The sequence below is a fragment of the Larimichthys crocea genome, unplaced genomic scaffold (assembly GCF_000972845.2).
Source record: "Larimichthys crocea isolate SSNF unplaced genomic scaffold, L_crocea_2.0 scaffold268, whole genome shotgun sequence".
NCBI lineage: Eukaryota > Metazoa > Chordata > Actinopteri > Sciaenidae > Larimichthys > Larimichthys crocea.
Window position 1 is genome coordinate 218,797 of NW_020853535.1, and position 14,786 is coordinate 233,582.

Sequence of the window (14,786 nt, forward strand, 5' to 3'; positions counted from 1 at the left end):
ATCAAGACATAAAATATGTAGATCACATGATGTCCTAAATAGACGTGACCCTGTTGTCTGGCTGTGGGCGTGTCCTGTTGGGCGAAGTCAAGTGCTCGGAAGCTGGGTGAATTTGAGAGAACAGACAGAAATGAGATGATCAAGACTGCACGCTCAAATCTGATTCTGCTCTTATGAATCCACGTCTGTGTTCTCTCTAGAGTCTCGACTGCGCTCAGAATTCAGTTTGTGCACTCTCAAAACCTTTGCCGTCAATGTACGAACATCAAACCTTGCAGCAGACAGGCCTTGTGATCAGAAAATGAATACAAAAGGATGAAAAAGTGAGCTCAATAATGAAGTTTGGATAACCAAAAGAAACTGAAGATAAGTTTTTAATAATTACAATCAGATCATTAGCCAAGAAAGTCATCCTCGTACTCATGCAGACCTGCTTTGAAGTGTGGTGTCAAAGCTCTGAAGCATGTGTTTTGAATTAGTGTTCATCCACCTGCAGCAGTTTGTTTGCTTTGCTCTTCTTCATCAAACAGCCTGTTCAGACAGCCCTCAGTTCTCCCTCACCTCCCTGATCCTGTTAGTCTGCCAGCTCACGAGCAAACAGCAGAATCACAGACTCCTCCTGTGTTCGAGTAATGTCGCTGCCTAATGATGGCACTGCAGAGAATGTCAGAGGAAGAGACAACAGTGAGCGTCTTTAGTGTTAACAGGCTGACCACAGATGACACTTTAAGTGTACCACAGCACAAAGCATCTGTCCTGCAACTGTCCTCTCCTTTACTTGGCAGGAGACACGCTGGCAGCTCTAATTGGACATGAGTGTGATTGTAGACATATGAATCGAGGCAGCATGAACACGAGTGCAGTGAACTGTTGACAGCAAGCTCAACCCTATAGATCTGTGATGCATTAAAAGAAATTAACTTAAAGGTCCAGTGTGATCTGTTGCCAGAAATCGAATCTTCATAAGTTGTTGTTTTCATTGGTGTACAGTCACCTCAAAATAAGTTTTTGTTGTTCTTTGAATGAGCCTTATATATCTACAGAGAGCAGGTCCCCTTATGTGGAGTCCGCCATGTTGCACCACCATGCTTCTACAGTGGCCCAAACGGGCAAACTAAACACTGGCTCTAGCTTGGGCCATTTCATTTTTTTTTTAAATTTCACAGCAGAGCTTTTTATTGAAAACAACTTCCTGGTATAGTTGGAATTGAGGTTGTTCAAGCAAAACCAAAACAATGAGCTAAAAGACGCTACAGTGCTCCGTGAACTTAGAGGAACTGCAGACTTGCTAATATTTCTGTGTGACTTTGTCATTTGTCATAAAATTATTGATCAGAGCAGCTTCAGTTTTTGTTTGTTCAATTCATTTGCAGCCTTTTACTGTGATTTAATAATGTAGCTAAAGCACAAACATACCTCTTTCACACTACATGTGCCCATACGTCTCTGTCTTCTTCGAAGTAAGACCATCTAGAACTTCTCTACCTGTGTGTCTCTATCTGAATCTATTTCTGTTTATCTGGGTCACTCTTAACTTGTGTGTCTTTCTGACCTAAAAGAGCGACCCAGACTCAGAGCAATGGGCTTTTTCAGGGAAGACATTTTGACATGTCACAGTAGGAAAGGCACAAGTATAAATAATAACATTAAGGACGGCTGAATTCCATTCAGCTGCTTTAATTTCAGGCTCTTGGTATTGCTCATGCTGCCACTGTTATTATTAGTAAACCCTATCACTTATAAACATGTCTGCTGTGAAAAAGCACATACTACTACTTCTTATTACTTTTAGAATGGAACTCGCTACTTGAAAATGTGCAAAGATGAATGCACAATAACCACTCGTTGTTCTCTACAACCTAAATAAAAAAAAGGTTGGGATGCTGTGTAAAATGTAAATAAAAATAGAATATATCTAATTCTATTTAATCTACCTTTCCCCAAAAACAGTAAAGTAAATCAGTTTGGACATTAAATGTTTCGTCTTTGTACTGCGTTCAATTGAATGGAGGTCAAAAAGGATTTGCAAATCACTGCTTTCTGTTTTCATTTATGTCTTACACAGCGTCCCAGCTTTTTTTGAATAAGATTCCATAAGTCCTTAATGCAATGGCATTTCCAGGCTGGATTTAATGTATTTTCCTCTGTTTTAACTATATCTTCAGGGGATGTAAATCACTTTGTAAGCGATTCCACTGACAGCTAAAAAGATTAGTTTCGCTTGAACACATGCATTTGATTTGGAGGAGGAGAAAAAATACAAGAGGTGACGAGACTAATGGGAAAATATAATGAAAGAATATGCTTCATTCTTTCCTCACTAATCCCAACGCCCACTCTCTTAATAACCTCTTAAATGTCTTTAATTTTTTCTAATCACACTGTTTGGCTTTACTGCCAAATAGAGCTTTGGTGCTGTGATTGATTTAACGATGAGGTGGAGAAAGCTCTTTTTGCTTGTTAGTACAAATATACTATTTAACATAATTACTCTGGAACAATGTTGTCATGTAACTATGGTTCCCTGAGAGGACTGCAGGTACTGACACGTTGTTTTTAAAATAGGGCACTCACACAGTTTACCTCAAAAACAAAGTAGCAAGTGTTTGAACATAATTCCCACACTTGTAAAAATTTATAGCACTTCAATTATGGGCTTTTTCTATGCTCCCTTGGAAATGCCAAAGGGTCTAATGAAAAAGCATCTTTCCTGAATTCAGAAGAAAACTCAAGCAGAAATAACTTTTGCATCTTTTTCTCTGGTCAGCCTTTTCCTCTGCTGTTGCACAACCAGCCACAACAGGATGGAACTCTGCTCAGTGTTTCGTTGACGTTTTCACTGGCCTTCATTACAACCAAAGCCAGCCGGGTCCAAACAGCAGATTAGCAAAGCAGTCCTGTGACATACGGCCTGAAAATGAGCAAGTAACAAACCACAGATAACAACTGGAAGGCCTCTCCTCTAAGAAGCGCTGATGGAAGAATCGAAGCGAAGGGATGCCAGAGGGGAAGCGGGCTGATGTAAATGGTTCTTCATCAGAGGCTCTTAGACGTGTGTCAAACCGCTAGTGGCCAAAGATGAACTGTAAACATTTATGCTCCCCAATGGCTTTTCTGTCTCTGTTTGTGTTAGGTAGTGTTGGGTGTGTGGGTTAAGTATTTTGAGGAAATGAGTGTGTGCTTGTGTGATTTTTGGCATAAAAGAATCCCAGATGGCCTATTTTCAAGGCACCTCAGGGTCACAATCCTCTCTCCCTCCCCTCCAATCCTCCCATTTAATCATCACCATGAAAGCAACAAGCAACTGTAAGTGAGTGATACAAACAGGACAAGAATAAACACAGGGAGAGAAAAAAACTTGAATAATGACTAGAAGTAAAATGAGTAAAGCCCCATTCAGATGGGATTAACATGACATGGGGGTTAGAGAATTAAATATTCACTGCTCCTCAGTAATTTAACTCATCGTCCCGGACAACATTTTAACCATTGGAAAATTATAGGATATGGTCTGTAATAGACATGGACATTCCACAGGACAAACCCAAAAGAGAAAAACCAAAAGCCTCCACTGAAATCCATGGGAAAGCTGAAGGGGAGGCCTGGAGGGAGAGACGTGAGGCAAAGATACTGCGTCAGGTGAATTTGAGTCAAAAGTAACACTTAACTCATAACTCAAACAGATGTGGTACACATTTTTAGATCCAGTGTGGCTTACACTTAGCAGGATATTGTTATTTTTGATTAAACATTCATAAATCTTAAAAAAGTACACTTCAGATGATGATCATGTTTTCAAATTGTCTTTCCAATCCATGATAGTTGTCTGGGTACACGTTAAACAGGAACTGCAAATAGCTCATTCATATTTTTAGAGCAACATTATGTTAGATTTGGTATTTTTTGTGTCCCTATTTTCAGTCCAGTGAAGTACCACTATAAATATGAATAATGTACAATATGATTACATTACTTATGATTAAAAACTAGCAAGTCATCAACTTTGCTAAGACCATTATTTCATGAAGCTCTCTACGTTTGCCCTCTAACCTGGCTCCAGTTCTGGTGCCCATTCCAGCACCAGAGTTTCAAAAGTTACATATTGTTGCCTTTTTTGGTGCCAATTTTCCAAAATGTAAGCAAACAAAAAACAGATGATTCAACACAGAATACCAGTAACTACATGTAAATGTCATTACAATAGCCCATTTGATCAGCATTTGTTTCCCAAATAGGTGTATATGTTTCCAATAATCACATTTGCAAACATTTCTGACTTTCACACAGGAGCCATATTTCACACTTAGCTGATGAAAGAGAGGAAGAAAAGGTCGAAGAACAAGCAGCTCTTCACACAGAAAAAACTCACCTACTTCCAGTGCAGTCATGAAAACTCGAGTTTGACCCTTTCATTTCAGAAGGTCTTCTGTCCAGCCTGCTCTCGCGTCACAGGTGTTTCTGCAAATATTAGAGCATCAATAATGTGCTTGTTATTATTTTTCCTCCTGTGCAGCCCAGCAAGATGAATATTTGTCTCGGGACTCAGCAGGTACCGGCTGTAGGTATTGAATTATTTAACTTGTTTACTGGAGTTATTAGAAAACAGACAGAGGGGGAGAAGGATTGTAAGCAGGGTTTGTTTTTCAAAAACTCTGCTTTTGTGTAGAGTTTTTGAGAGCACTGAGGATCATGGTTTCTTGGTGTTCAAGGAAAATCTCTTGGCAATGAAATTTAACCCTGCAGGAAATACAGATAATATTCATACAGAGGTGTACAGTGCATCTCTGAGTCATGGACTGCTGACAGTGATGCTATTGTCATAACTAAGAACTAGGCCCAGAGATTTCTGATCGACTGGTATCACCAGATTTAATTTAGCATGCCCAATCCTGACCCAGCTTACTTTCAAGCTGTCAGATATTCATCTAATTCTTTTCAAAACACGACAGTCATAAGTCAAACAAAGTGGTTTAATATAAGGGTTGCATTTATGCAACCAAATGCTTGGTTAAGTTTAGCCATTTATTTGGAGTCAGTTTCTTCACAATCATCAGCCTTAAAGCATTAAGCCCAGAAGTGGTTAGACACAGTGGGTTGTTGTTACAAGTAAGACCAATAAAATTATAGTACAAAGAACTAATTTGTTCTAGAGGCAGCCATTCCCAAACTCACAGCCAACCAAACAATGGCTTAGGACTTTCTAAAGATGTGTTATGAGTCTCATGAGTCTCAAAGTCTCAAAGCATCCATTACTGGAAATGTAACATTATTTCAGTGAGAAAGTGCACTTAACTAACAATATCAAGCATATTTGGATTTTGGTTTGGTATTAAATTTGGTTTGCACGATTGAAAGTCAACACATTCACTCTGTTGTTATTATGCCACAGCCTCCTTCATGCAATGCTGTCACAGTGGGTAAACATTTTACTAATGCTCACTGGACATTTGGTGTGCCTTGAGGAAGAAATAATTTCTTGAGCATTATCATGGATTGGTGTGGAAAGTAACTCTTCCCCACCCACTGCTGTTTCCCTGTGAGGAGACTAACCTAGCATACTGTATAGCCTGCAGAAGCATAACCCAGTGTTAGTGACACCAGATAACAGCAGCTCAGCCTTGTGCACCATTAGCATGTCATTCTGGGAGGGAACAGACTGTGGTATCCCATTTTAAGCAGGGATGAGGGATGGAGAGCTGCTCCCACTTGGGGATAGGATTTGCTGCTGCAGACCCGTTGTTCCCCTAATGCAGCATGAGGATAGAGGCAGCGGCTTGCCGGGTTTCAGCTCTGCTCTCCAGCTCTCAGCCTCGCCTGCTGCACTGCCAAACCAAAACCTTTCACATCGTGCCCTGTCTTAACAAGAAGAGCTGTTTGGGTGGTGGTAGTTTTCCCAGTGAGGCTGTATGCTGCTTTCAACTGCCAAACACGATTGTTCGGCAAATTAAGGCCTAACTTTTATATGATGGAGCAAATTCTTTGGTTGCACATAATTGCCAGAACTTACTTGTTATGCCTTGTGCTAATGTATTTTATACACTAGTTATTCTCAACCAAACAGTCTGGTCACAGATTAGTTCCAACTGTGTTGATAATTCCCACGAAGCCCAATTAGTCATGCTTTATACTGTTTTTGTTCTCATGTACGCACACTACTTAGAAGAAAATACTACTATTGTTGAAACTGTTAAAGTTTACTGTTGAAGAAAAGCCACCACAACAATACCAGTGAGGATTATTACGATGGTTATAATTACGATTAGAATTAGTATGAGTGTGTTCCTTTGTACTGCTGACACATCACAATATCATCATACTTATAACGGCAAAGAACATGCATATTGATGTCATTTTTGGATAACTTGGATATACTGTTACGATTCCACTTCAACAATTGCAGTGCTTTATGGTTCAGTTGGGGATCAAACTTACAGCCTTCAGGTTAAGAGAAGGCTGTCTAACCAACAAGCTGTGAACTAAATTCAACTATGCCTCTTCTTAAATGTCAAACAGTTCCCCAACTTTCCTGCTAAATGCCACCCACCTCCATGGGTGGTCCTCTAAGGCTGACCTTGACCATTGACCACCTAGTAGATGGTATCAAAAGAGCAGGTATCAGCTTTATCACCACATCTTAGACGTAGTAGAAGAGTATTGAAGGAGGCCAGTACGTATTGTGTAAGCAGATGACTGCTGACAGTGAAAAATGTGGATTGACCACGTGTTTCCTGTGAACGTCTTCATCTGGGATGTGATGGATGGTGCTCGCCTGTTTCACAGACGTGACCCTGCAAATGGTGCTTTAATGGCATTCAGATCAGCAGCCCTAAACTATCGTGTTGGCCTGATGGCTCCAGCCCACAGCTGCAAAGCTTCCACAGCAATTTTGCTGTGATACCAATATTCTTAGTTTGACCTCAGTCTAACATTTGATACTATCTCAGTACAAATAAGACAAACCGCCAAGCGGTGTCACAAAACAACAGATGTTTGCTCTACTTCCCACATTTGGGCAGGTTTGAGTAACTTTAGCACAGTGGTTTTGACAAGTTGTTCATCCTTGTCAAGTCTGTCAAGTTGAAGCAGACTGGGATTAATTTCAATACGTGGCCGACTGTCTGACTCTTGCTGTGTTCTAACTTTTTCGACCCTAATTGCTTCAGGCTTCAAACTGTAGATCCAAACTGTAGCTCTGTCTGTTCCAATCACTTCTCGCCCTACATAACCTAACTACTGAACAGTTTTATAAAGAAACTGTCTTTGTAATAGTATTAATCCATCAATTCCACTCTTACACTATGGGTAGCATCATGTCACGGCCTTCCAACTCTTCTGATAGGCCAAACCCACATCTGCGAGAAAAAATACCTCCTGTCCTCTACTTCTTTGGACTTGCTCGTCTCTCTATATCTGTTTGACACGTTGGAGCTTTCAGATGCCAAAACTTTTGTCTAGTTTGCATGTTTTCCTCCTTTCCAGAACTGCAGATACGGCAGATATAATGATGGTATCCAGTTTCCTCAGTTGGAAGAATTATGAGTTCTATGTTCCCATGGATTAGCCCCGTCGATAGTTGTCCTCTAGTTGCCTCCAAGCACTGACTTTCCATTTGTGCATGTTTCTGTACAACCAGCAGATTTTGTTTACCCAGATTATTATTATGATTTTTTTCTCTTGTTTTCTATCCCAGCACTGAGTGCGGTCTTTTTATGGTTCTTATAAAAGGTTGGAGTTTGCTTTGAGGCCGCCTTGGTGCTCTCTCGCCAAAGCCACAGCAGATGTGCCGCTTTTGTTCTTCATTACCAATTGGCAGCTGCTTGGCGTTCAGAGCTGCCTGAACGTTTCAGAGACACAATGCGTGAGTGAATGCTCACCCCTCTAATTAAGTAAATGGTGAGGATTTTGTTCCTCATGTCAGCAAGGGAAACAGAGAAATTATGTTTGGAATAAGAATAATATATTTCTGCTATTCTGGTTATCAACAGTGGGAAACCTCAATGGTTGGTCCAGGAACAATGGCTGATTAAGTCTTGGTGCACCCACACACAAAGCAGAAGGATACACACACATACCAAAGAGTGACATCCAGAGAAACATGCATGCGCTGACTCAGACACTCTCTCATTCGTTCAAATTCCTGCCGTGTGTGGAGCTCAGTCTGAGGTTTTGGGTGCTGGGATGAGACCTTGCCGCTTGTTTGTCCCACAAAGTCACCAGAGCCACTTAAAAACTCATTAACTCAAGCGGACGCCTGCTTTACCTCGAAGAAAAACAGCAACACACAAAGGAAGTCAACTCAGGACCACACATGCTTGTGTATGAAGTTATATTGGTGTCTGTTTGTGTCCATGCCATGGAAAAACCATTATGCCTGCCAGTATGAGACCTGTGTGCCTTTGTGGTATGATGTTACGGAACAGGGTCCATGTGATCGAAGATTACTGGTAAATCATTCAGGATGGTTGGGATACTTGGGGGTTTGAGCCCTTACATCATTCAGTTGGGGATTGATCCACCTAACCTTGAATGATTCTCTGGGGCCCAGAAGTGACCACATGTTGAAGTAAAAGATGGTATGTCTAACTTCAGATTGGGGATTATTAGTTTACGCATAACAGACCTGCTAATAGGGATATGCTGTTATGGAAAATGAATGAATGGATATTATGCTCCTAGAAACTGGCAGTGGGCCTCTCAGAGGGTGATTGTGTTTTCCTCCCATTGTCCCCATTGGTTATTGTTGCATTTTGTTTTTGACAGCGGTTTGTGTCGTGTTTTTTTTTTTTTTTTTTTTTTTTTGCTGGCTTCTTGCATGGTGCCAACTATTACTACTGCTTGAGGCTGCATATTTAGTCATTATCTAAACAAAAATCATAATTTCTCTCCCCCACAGCACAATGGAAAGAGCCCTGGGTCATGTGTGTCAATCAAATATGATGGGTGACAAGATTGGTATTCATGTGTGATTATTTGAACATTTTGTTCCCTCGTTACCCATTATTTTTATTTTCACAGACAGTAAATGTTAAAAGTAATTGTTCTCCCTGTTTTCTGACAGGGCATTGCTGTAAAGAGCATGTGTGTCAACTTAAAAACATGGTACACCTTTCCACCAAACAACAACCAATCAGACAAGGACACAGGTTTCTGGAACAAACAGGTGGATGAAAAGACAAGCTAAATAATAATTGAATTGTCAGGCTACTGATCAATTAGGTTGTAATGCACGGTGGAGGGATAGGTTGTCTAATCCCTGCACTATACTATATGGAAAAACCAGTCAAGCATGAGGTGCCTCCACAAACCAGTCCACCTCGAGACACTGTATTTGACCAGAATTATTTTATATATAAAGTACTAAACCATAGATGAGAAGTGATATAAAAATATTGACTATGATGATACTTTGAAATTAGTTTATGGTTGACAATAGGAGAATAGAACTATGTTCCTGAAGGAGACAATGGAGAGGAAAGAAAACATTTCTGAGGCAAACCAAAAGCAATTTGCTTACACATTTCCTCCATGATTTTAGGTTCTTAAACCTCGGCAGGAATGTTTTTTTTCCACACTCCTCTTATGTCAGAGGTAAACAACAGGGGCACCTTTAATACTACTTTAATACTGGTCCACTTAAGTGCTCCAGTTGGGCAAATGCTTCCCAATAATAGACGTGAACTCAAACTTTTGTATCTGAAACCTGATTCCAGTTTCTCACACTTATCACATTTCGATCACAGAGGAAGCAGTTTCATGTTCATCGCGTTCCACCTGGATTTCGCAATGCATTTTTTTCTGTCATGTCCGCAATGCAGCGCGAGGGCAGACCTGTTCGACGAGATGTTACCTTCACAATCAAACAAGATTTGCTGTCAAAGCTCGACAGGTTTTAGAAAGACAAATGGCACTATTTCTTCTTGGCAATGAAACAATGCAGCACTGTTCGTCTTCTGTTTTGACATATCTCTTTTTGTTGCCAGTCACGGGTTGCCTACAGCACCAACTGTGGTTTTGTAGGTCGGTACACACTCCTACTCCTTTGTGTGTGAATGCAAATAATTCTGGCATGCTTCCTTTAACCCTTGTAGGCTTTTAAAACACCTGCCAACATACACCCAAAGTACAAAACGTACAATGTCAGACATTTCAGAGGCACACTTGGAATGCCAGTGATGTACCTTGTGACCTCTTTCCTCGCCTCCCTTTCCCTATCGTGTCATAAACCAGACATCTGGTTGCCAAAATGCCAGGGAGCATTTCTACCCTGTAATGCCCACTTATTCTCTTTTTTTAAACACACACATATGAAAGAGCTCGTGTTTACTAGAGATTTTATTTTTGGCAGAAACTTCCCCAGCCTTATTCTAGGGAAAAGTCTGGATAAATTATTCAGGCAGCGTGGGGAGTCGTTACCCTAAATCTATTCTGGGACTGTGTTGTGCTCAGCAACCACTTAAGGAGATGAAAGAAATCGTTTTTTTGTATTTTTCTAATTTCTGTGTGTTCAGGGAATGTTGACCAAGTATGTGTAAATCAGGGAAGGCACTTCTTCTATTTCACAGCTACACTGAGCTGCACCATACAACCACAGTGTTTTGCTGGTTTAACTGGAAACCTTCCGACGACAAGGCTGTTTATCTAACCTGCAGGTTTGCTCTGATCATCATATATTAGATTAGTCTTGTCTGAATTTGATATCCCGATTTATGGATATTTTGAGGTGCTCCTGTATCATTCATATCATTTTGTTATGTTTGTTTTCTTTCCTTTCTTACCTTTTACATGCTTCCCTTTCACTTTTCTTATTTCCCCTCTCTTTCCCTTCAGTGCAGCACTTTTTTTTCACTCCCTCTCATCAAGTTAAAAAGACGGAGGGGGGATTTACTGTTGGATCAAGTTGTGAAATCATCAGACCTGTCCTGGAACCGCTGTGTTTTTCCACAAATGCAAAATTTTCTGTCTGACATTCTCAACTTAAATCCTCAGTTCATTTCCCCTTTGATTGACACAATCCCCCACGTGAGAGAAACCGCTGAGTCTGACTGTTTTCATTGGGGGGTCTCATAGCAGTGGCAGCACTGTTCTGACCAAGTCAGAATCTGTGGTCTACAATGAATGATTAAAGAGTGGATGTAAAGGGGGTCCTTTCCCTCTTATTTAAAAAAAAACAAAACAAAAAACAAAACATCTCTGCTTTTGCGTGTGTCAATTAATGCAAAAACTCTGGAGATGAAACTCAGCTAATCCCCCTCTGTTTCCTCCCCGTCATGAGTGTTTTGCTCTGTAATTGTTTACATCTGCATCAGTCCAAAAAAGCTGTTGCTGGGGAGAAAAAAGCCCCTCAAACAACGTCTCAAGTCCCCGCTGGCCCCTGGATCCTTTGGCAGAGGATAAGAGAATCCATCCAGAACTCCAGCCAAGCTGCACTGCACTGCAGCAACACCAGTTGTCTCGCTCCAAATGAAGTCGTCCCATCACTTATTTTTTTCTATCAGAGCCCTCTACTTCACCATATCAATATTCATGTGCGGTAAAACAGTGGCCTGTCCTGTCCGTGCTGTTTGTCATCCTACAATCAGCCCCACCTGTGCTGCCTTACTTTCAAAACAGTCACAGCGCTCGGTGAGCCGAGGGTAGTTTATCATTCCATTTCCCATAAATATAGGCCTACAGTAGCAGTGTTTGTTGGAACACGCGGAGGATGTGACCGGTTGCATTTTACTTCAGGTGACATGGTTGATTTATTGCCCATAAAAGGACCTGGGAAATGAGATCTGTTACAGCGAGGTGCTGTTTACTCTGGCAATGCAAACTATGCTACGCAGGTGATGAATGTTCCTAAAAACAGACACAAGACAAAAGTTAGTCCTCTGTTTGCATCAAAATGTATAATACCATGGAATAAATTTGAATTGCGTATCACCAGGCGCGCAGATAGGTTTGAGAAACTGGGGGGGACGAAGCTCATGAAAATCATTACAACTTATTAACTGTCATCACACACAGAAACCCCCTCACAAAAATGCTAAACTCGTTTTAAAAAATGCTGAGAAACTGGGTGGGCTACGTGCGTTTAGTCAGTCCTTGTTAAACAGTAGGCCTATGCTCGTGCGTGGCGAGGAAAGTCAGATTAACATTAAAACGGCATTACGTTATTAATGTCCAACGAGGTATTTACATGTAGGCTACAGGCTACGCGGAGACAGAAGGCGAAAGTTTGTCTCTTGCCTCGTACGATTTTACTTTCACGAGAGGACATTGCTTCGAGACTCTCAGAAATGCAATGTGGTGTGATGAAGTATATATTTAAAAAGTACAATTTACTTACAGAAGTGACTTTTTGAAAAAATGACGCAATAGTCTTTTGCTTTTTTGTTGTCCTTCTCATCATGCCATGCCGTGCTGAACGTGCAGCTAGCTGTCCAAGTGATCAGTTGGTAACCGTGGCAACCAAAGTCGACGACGACTCCACACTCTTTGCTGCACAGTCCAAACGAGTCACTTGCTTGATGCGTACGCGTTGTTACACACAACGCATGCACATCAGCACACACCTCAGTAAACCAAATATTATGTTAATTCATATTTTGGTTTCCTCGTGATGCTTGAATCAGAAGATTTGAAGAAGACAAAGTTTTAAAAAAAAAACAAAAAAAAACAAAACGTTAAGCTACATAAAAGTGGGTGGGACGGATCTACGGTCATTCAAAAGTGGGTGTGTCATGACACGCCCCTGCGTATCACACCAATCGTATTAGATTACAGTAGGAGTGAAAGTAGCCCCAGCAAAGGAAACAACAAGCACAGAGACCTCCCAAGAGGGGAAACTGGGCATTGAGGCAACCTAACAGCTCTATATCCCAGCACCCTCTGGGATTTCCTGACTTTGTTCTTGTTGCTTCTTCTTAGCTCCTTAGTGTAGCACTGTGGCTGACAGGTACTAATGGCTAACAGTCTGCATGGAGGATACATTTTTCTGCCTCGGCCACTTTACACGTCATCTGAGAGGAGCTTAGCGCCAAGTCTTGATCTTCTTTAGAGAAGTATTTGTGCAAGGAAGAGAGACGGGACATTTTGTCATTACAAGTTGTGAAACTTGTCCAGATCTGCTGTGTCATTTCATTTGAAATTCTACAAAATCATGCAAGATTCCCTAATCATTCAATTCACTTCTGTTCCATAAGCAGAGTTTTGGATTAGCTAACAGGGTTGTGAACCACAACTGTATCAAGAGACGTGGTTCAAAGGCAAAACAAGATGCAACCATCTTTTTATTCAGCGATGCTGTGTCCGGGGGTGGAGCTCCGGAGCGCTCTCCCGCCTGCTTTGGAAAAGCCCTTTTCTGTCCGCATAGAATTAGTTTTAATGCCTCTCTCACGCCGAGACATTTACAGCCCTCTTGATTCTCCCGGGCTACTTGGAGCTGGATGAAAGCGACTGTCTCCACCGGGGCATTTCAGCACAGAGCGAGCGCTGAAAACGTGGGAGGGATGTGGGAGCAGGAAGGAATGTGGAGGAGTTCCAAGGCTTGCCGTTCAAACGGTCAAAACTCCGCCCTCTCTCGCTCTCCCTCCTCTTTCTCTGCATCTCTCTCTTTCTCTATGTCAGTTACATTTTCTTTGCTGGCTTGGCATGAAAGGCCGTTATTAAAAAAAAGATAAAATATCAATTTAAAAACCTCATTTGTTGCTTATGAGAGTGTTTGTGCCTTTCTTAACCTCTGTATCATTTGGCCCTTTCCTCATCCTCCTCACCCCCTGTTGTGGCAGGCAGTGTGGTTTACATTGAAGCTTGATGTTTATAAGTTTGGAACAAAGTTGTGGTTCTCTGTTCTGTAGTCCGGCCTTGTGGTGGCTGATAAAGTGTTTTTGTAAAAGATGAAATGCGGCTTTCAGTCTGTCGCAAACAGAATTTAGCTGCAGGCTGTGCTTTTTTAAGCGCTAAACCTCCTTTGATTTGGAAAGCGTATACAATCACCTCTTAAGATAAGTCCAAGTACCACTTTGATTTAAGTTTTGAATTCCAGCAATCCTGCAGAGCCGTTCAGCCTGGTGACTCAGTCAAGAACATAATTTCTCCTTCCCTTTTCTGAATCCTATATTTTCAGACCCCAACTACAGTTTGAGTTTGATTTACTCACTAAAATCTCTGTCAAAACCGTCCAGTTAGTCAGACTTTCATGTGTCTGAGTTGATAAAATATGAATGCATTACAGCTCTTAGATTCAGGAGCGGATATTGAACTTATTTGGCCCTGATTTTAGTCGTACATAGGTCATCTTAACCCTGCTGTGAAAAGATACAGGAACATCGTTTACGAAAGGACAGTTTCATTCCTATATGTCACAATAACAATATTATCTTGAAAAGAACAGAATTGTAAATGACTTAGACGATATTTCCTCATATTAGGGCGCTGGTTAGCTTAGTAGGTAGAGTGTGCGCTCTGTGTACAAAGGCTCGGTCCGTTCTGCAGCGGCCCAGGGCTCATGTCCGACCTGTGGCCTGTTGCTTCATGTCATTCCTGCACTCACTTTCCTGTCACACTTCAGTTGTCTCTATCTAATAAACGATGACTTACAGTTCATCAGAATATTGTCCATACAGTTTGATAGCTACAGATATTATAAGTTTGAAACACTGACACAGCCCTGTATGAGTAATACAGCAATTAACCTGGTATCTCTAATTCTTTTATAAGCCTATCATTGTTATGCAAATCGGATAATCGGATTCATCACATTGTGTTATTTGTTAGAATTCCTTTGATGTAAAAAAAACCTGTGA

General features: G+C 41.1%; 1 protein-coding gene and 1 long non-coding RNA gene across 3 annotated transcripts in view; one reads left to right on the top strand and one right to left on the bottom strand.

Annotated features, from left to right (window-relative positions):
* The window catches only part of nav3 (neuron navigator 3), a 399,859-nt gene that overhangs the window by 160,806 nt on the left and 224,267 nt on the right, over window positions 1–14,786 (top strand). The window lies entirely within an intron of this gene.
* LOC113744879 (uncharacterized) lies at window positions 403–12,378 on the bottom strand. The gene is made up of 3 exons (XR_003461879.1): window positions 12,329–12,378; window positions 4,370–4,458; window positions 403–654 (listed from the first exon to the last, which is right to left on the bottom strand). It is a non-coding gene; the product is annotated as an uncharacterized LOC113744879 (long non-coding RNA).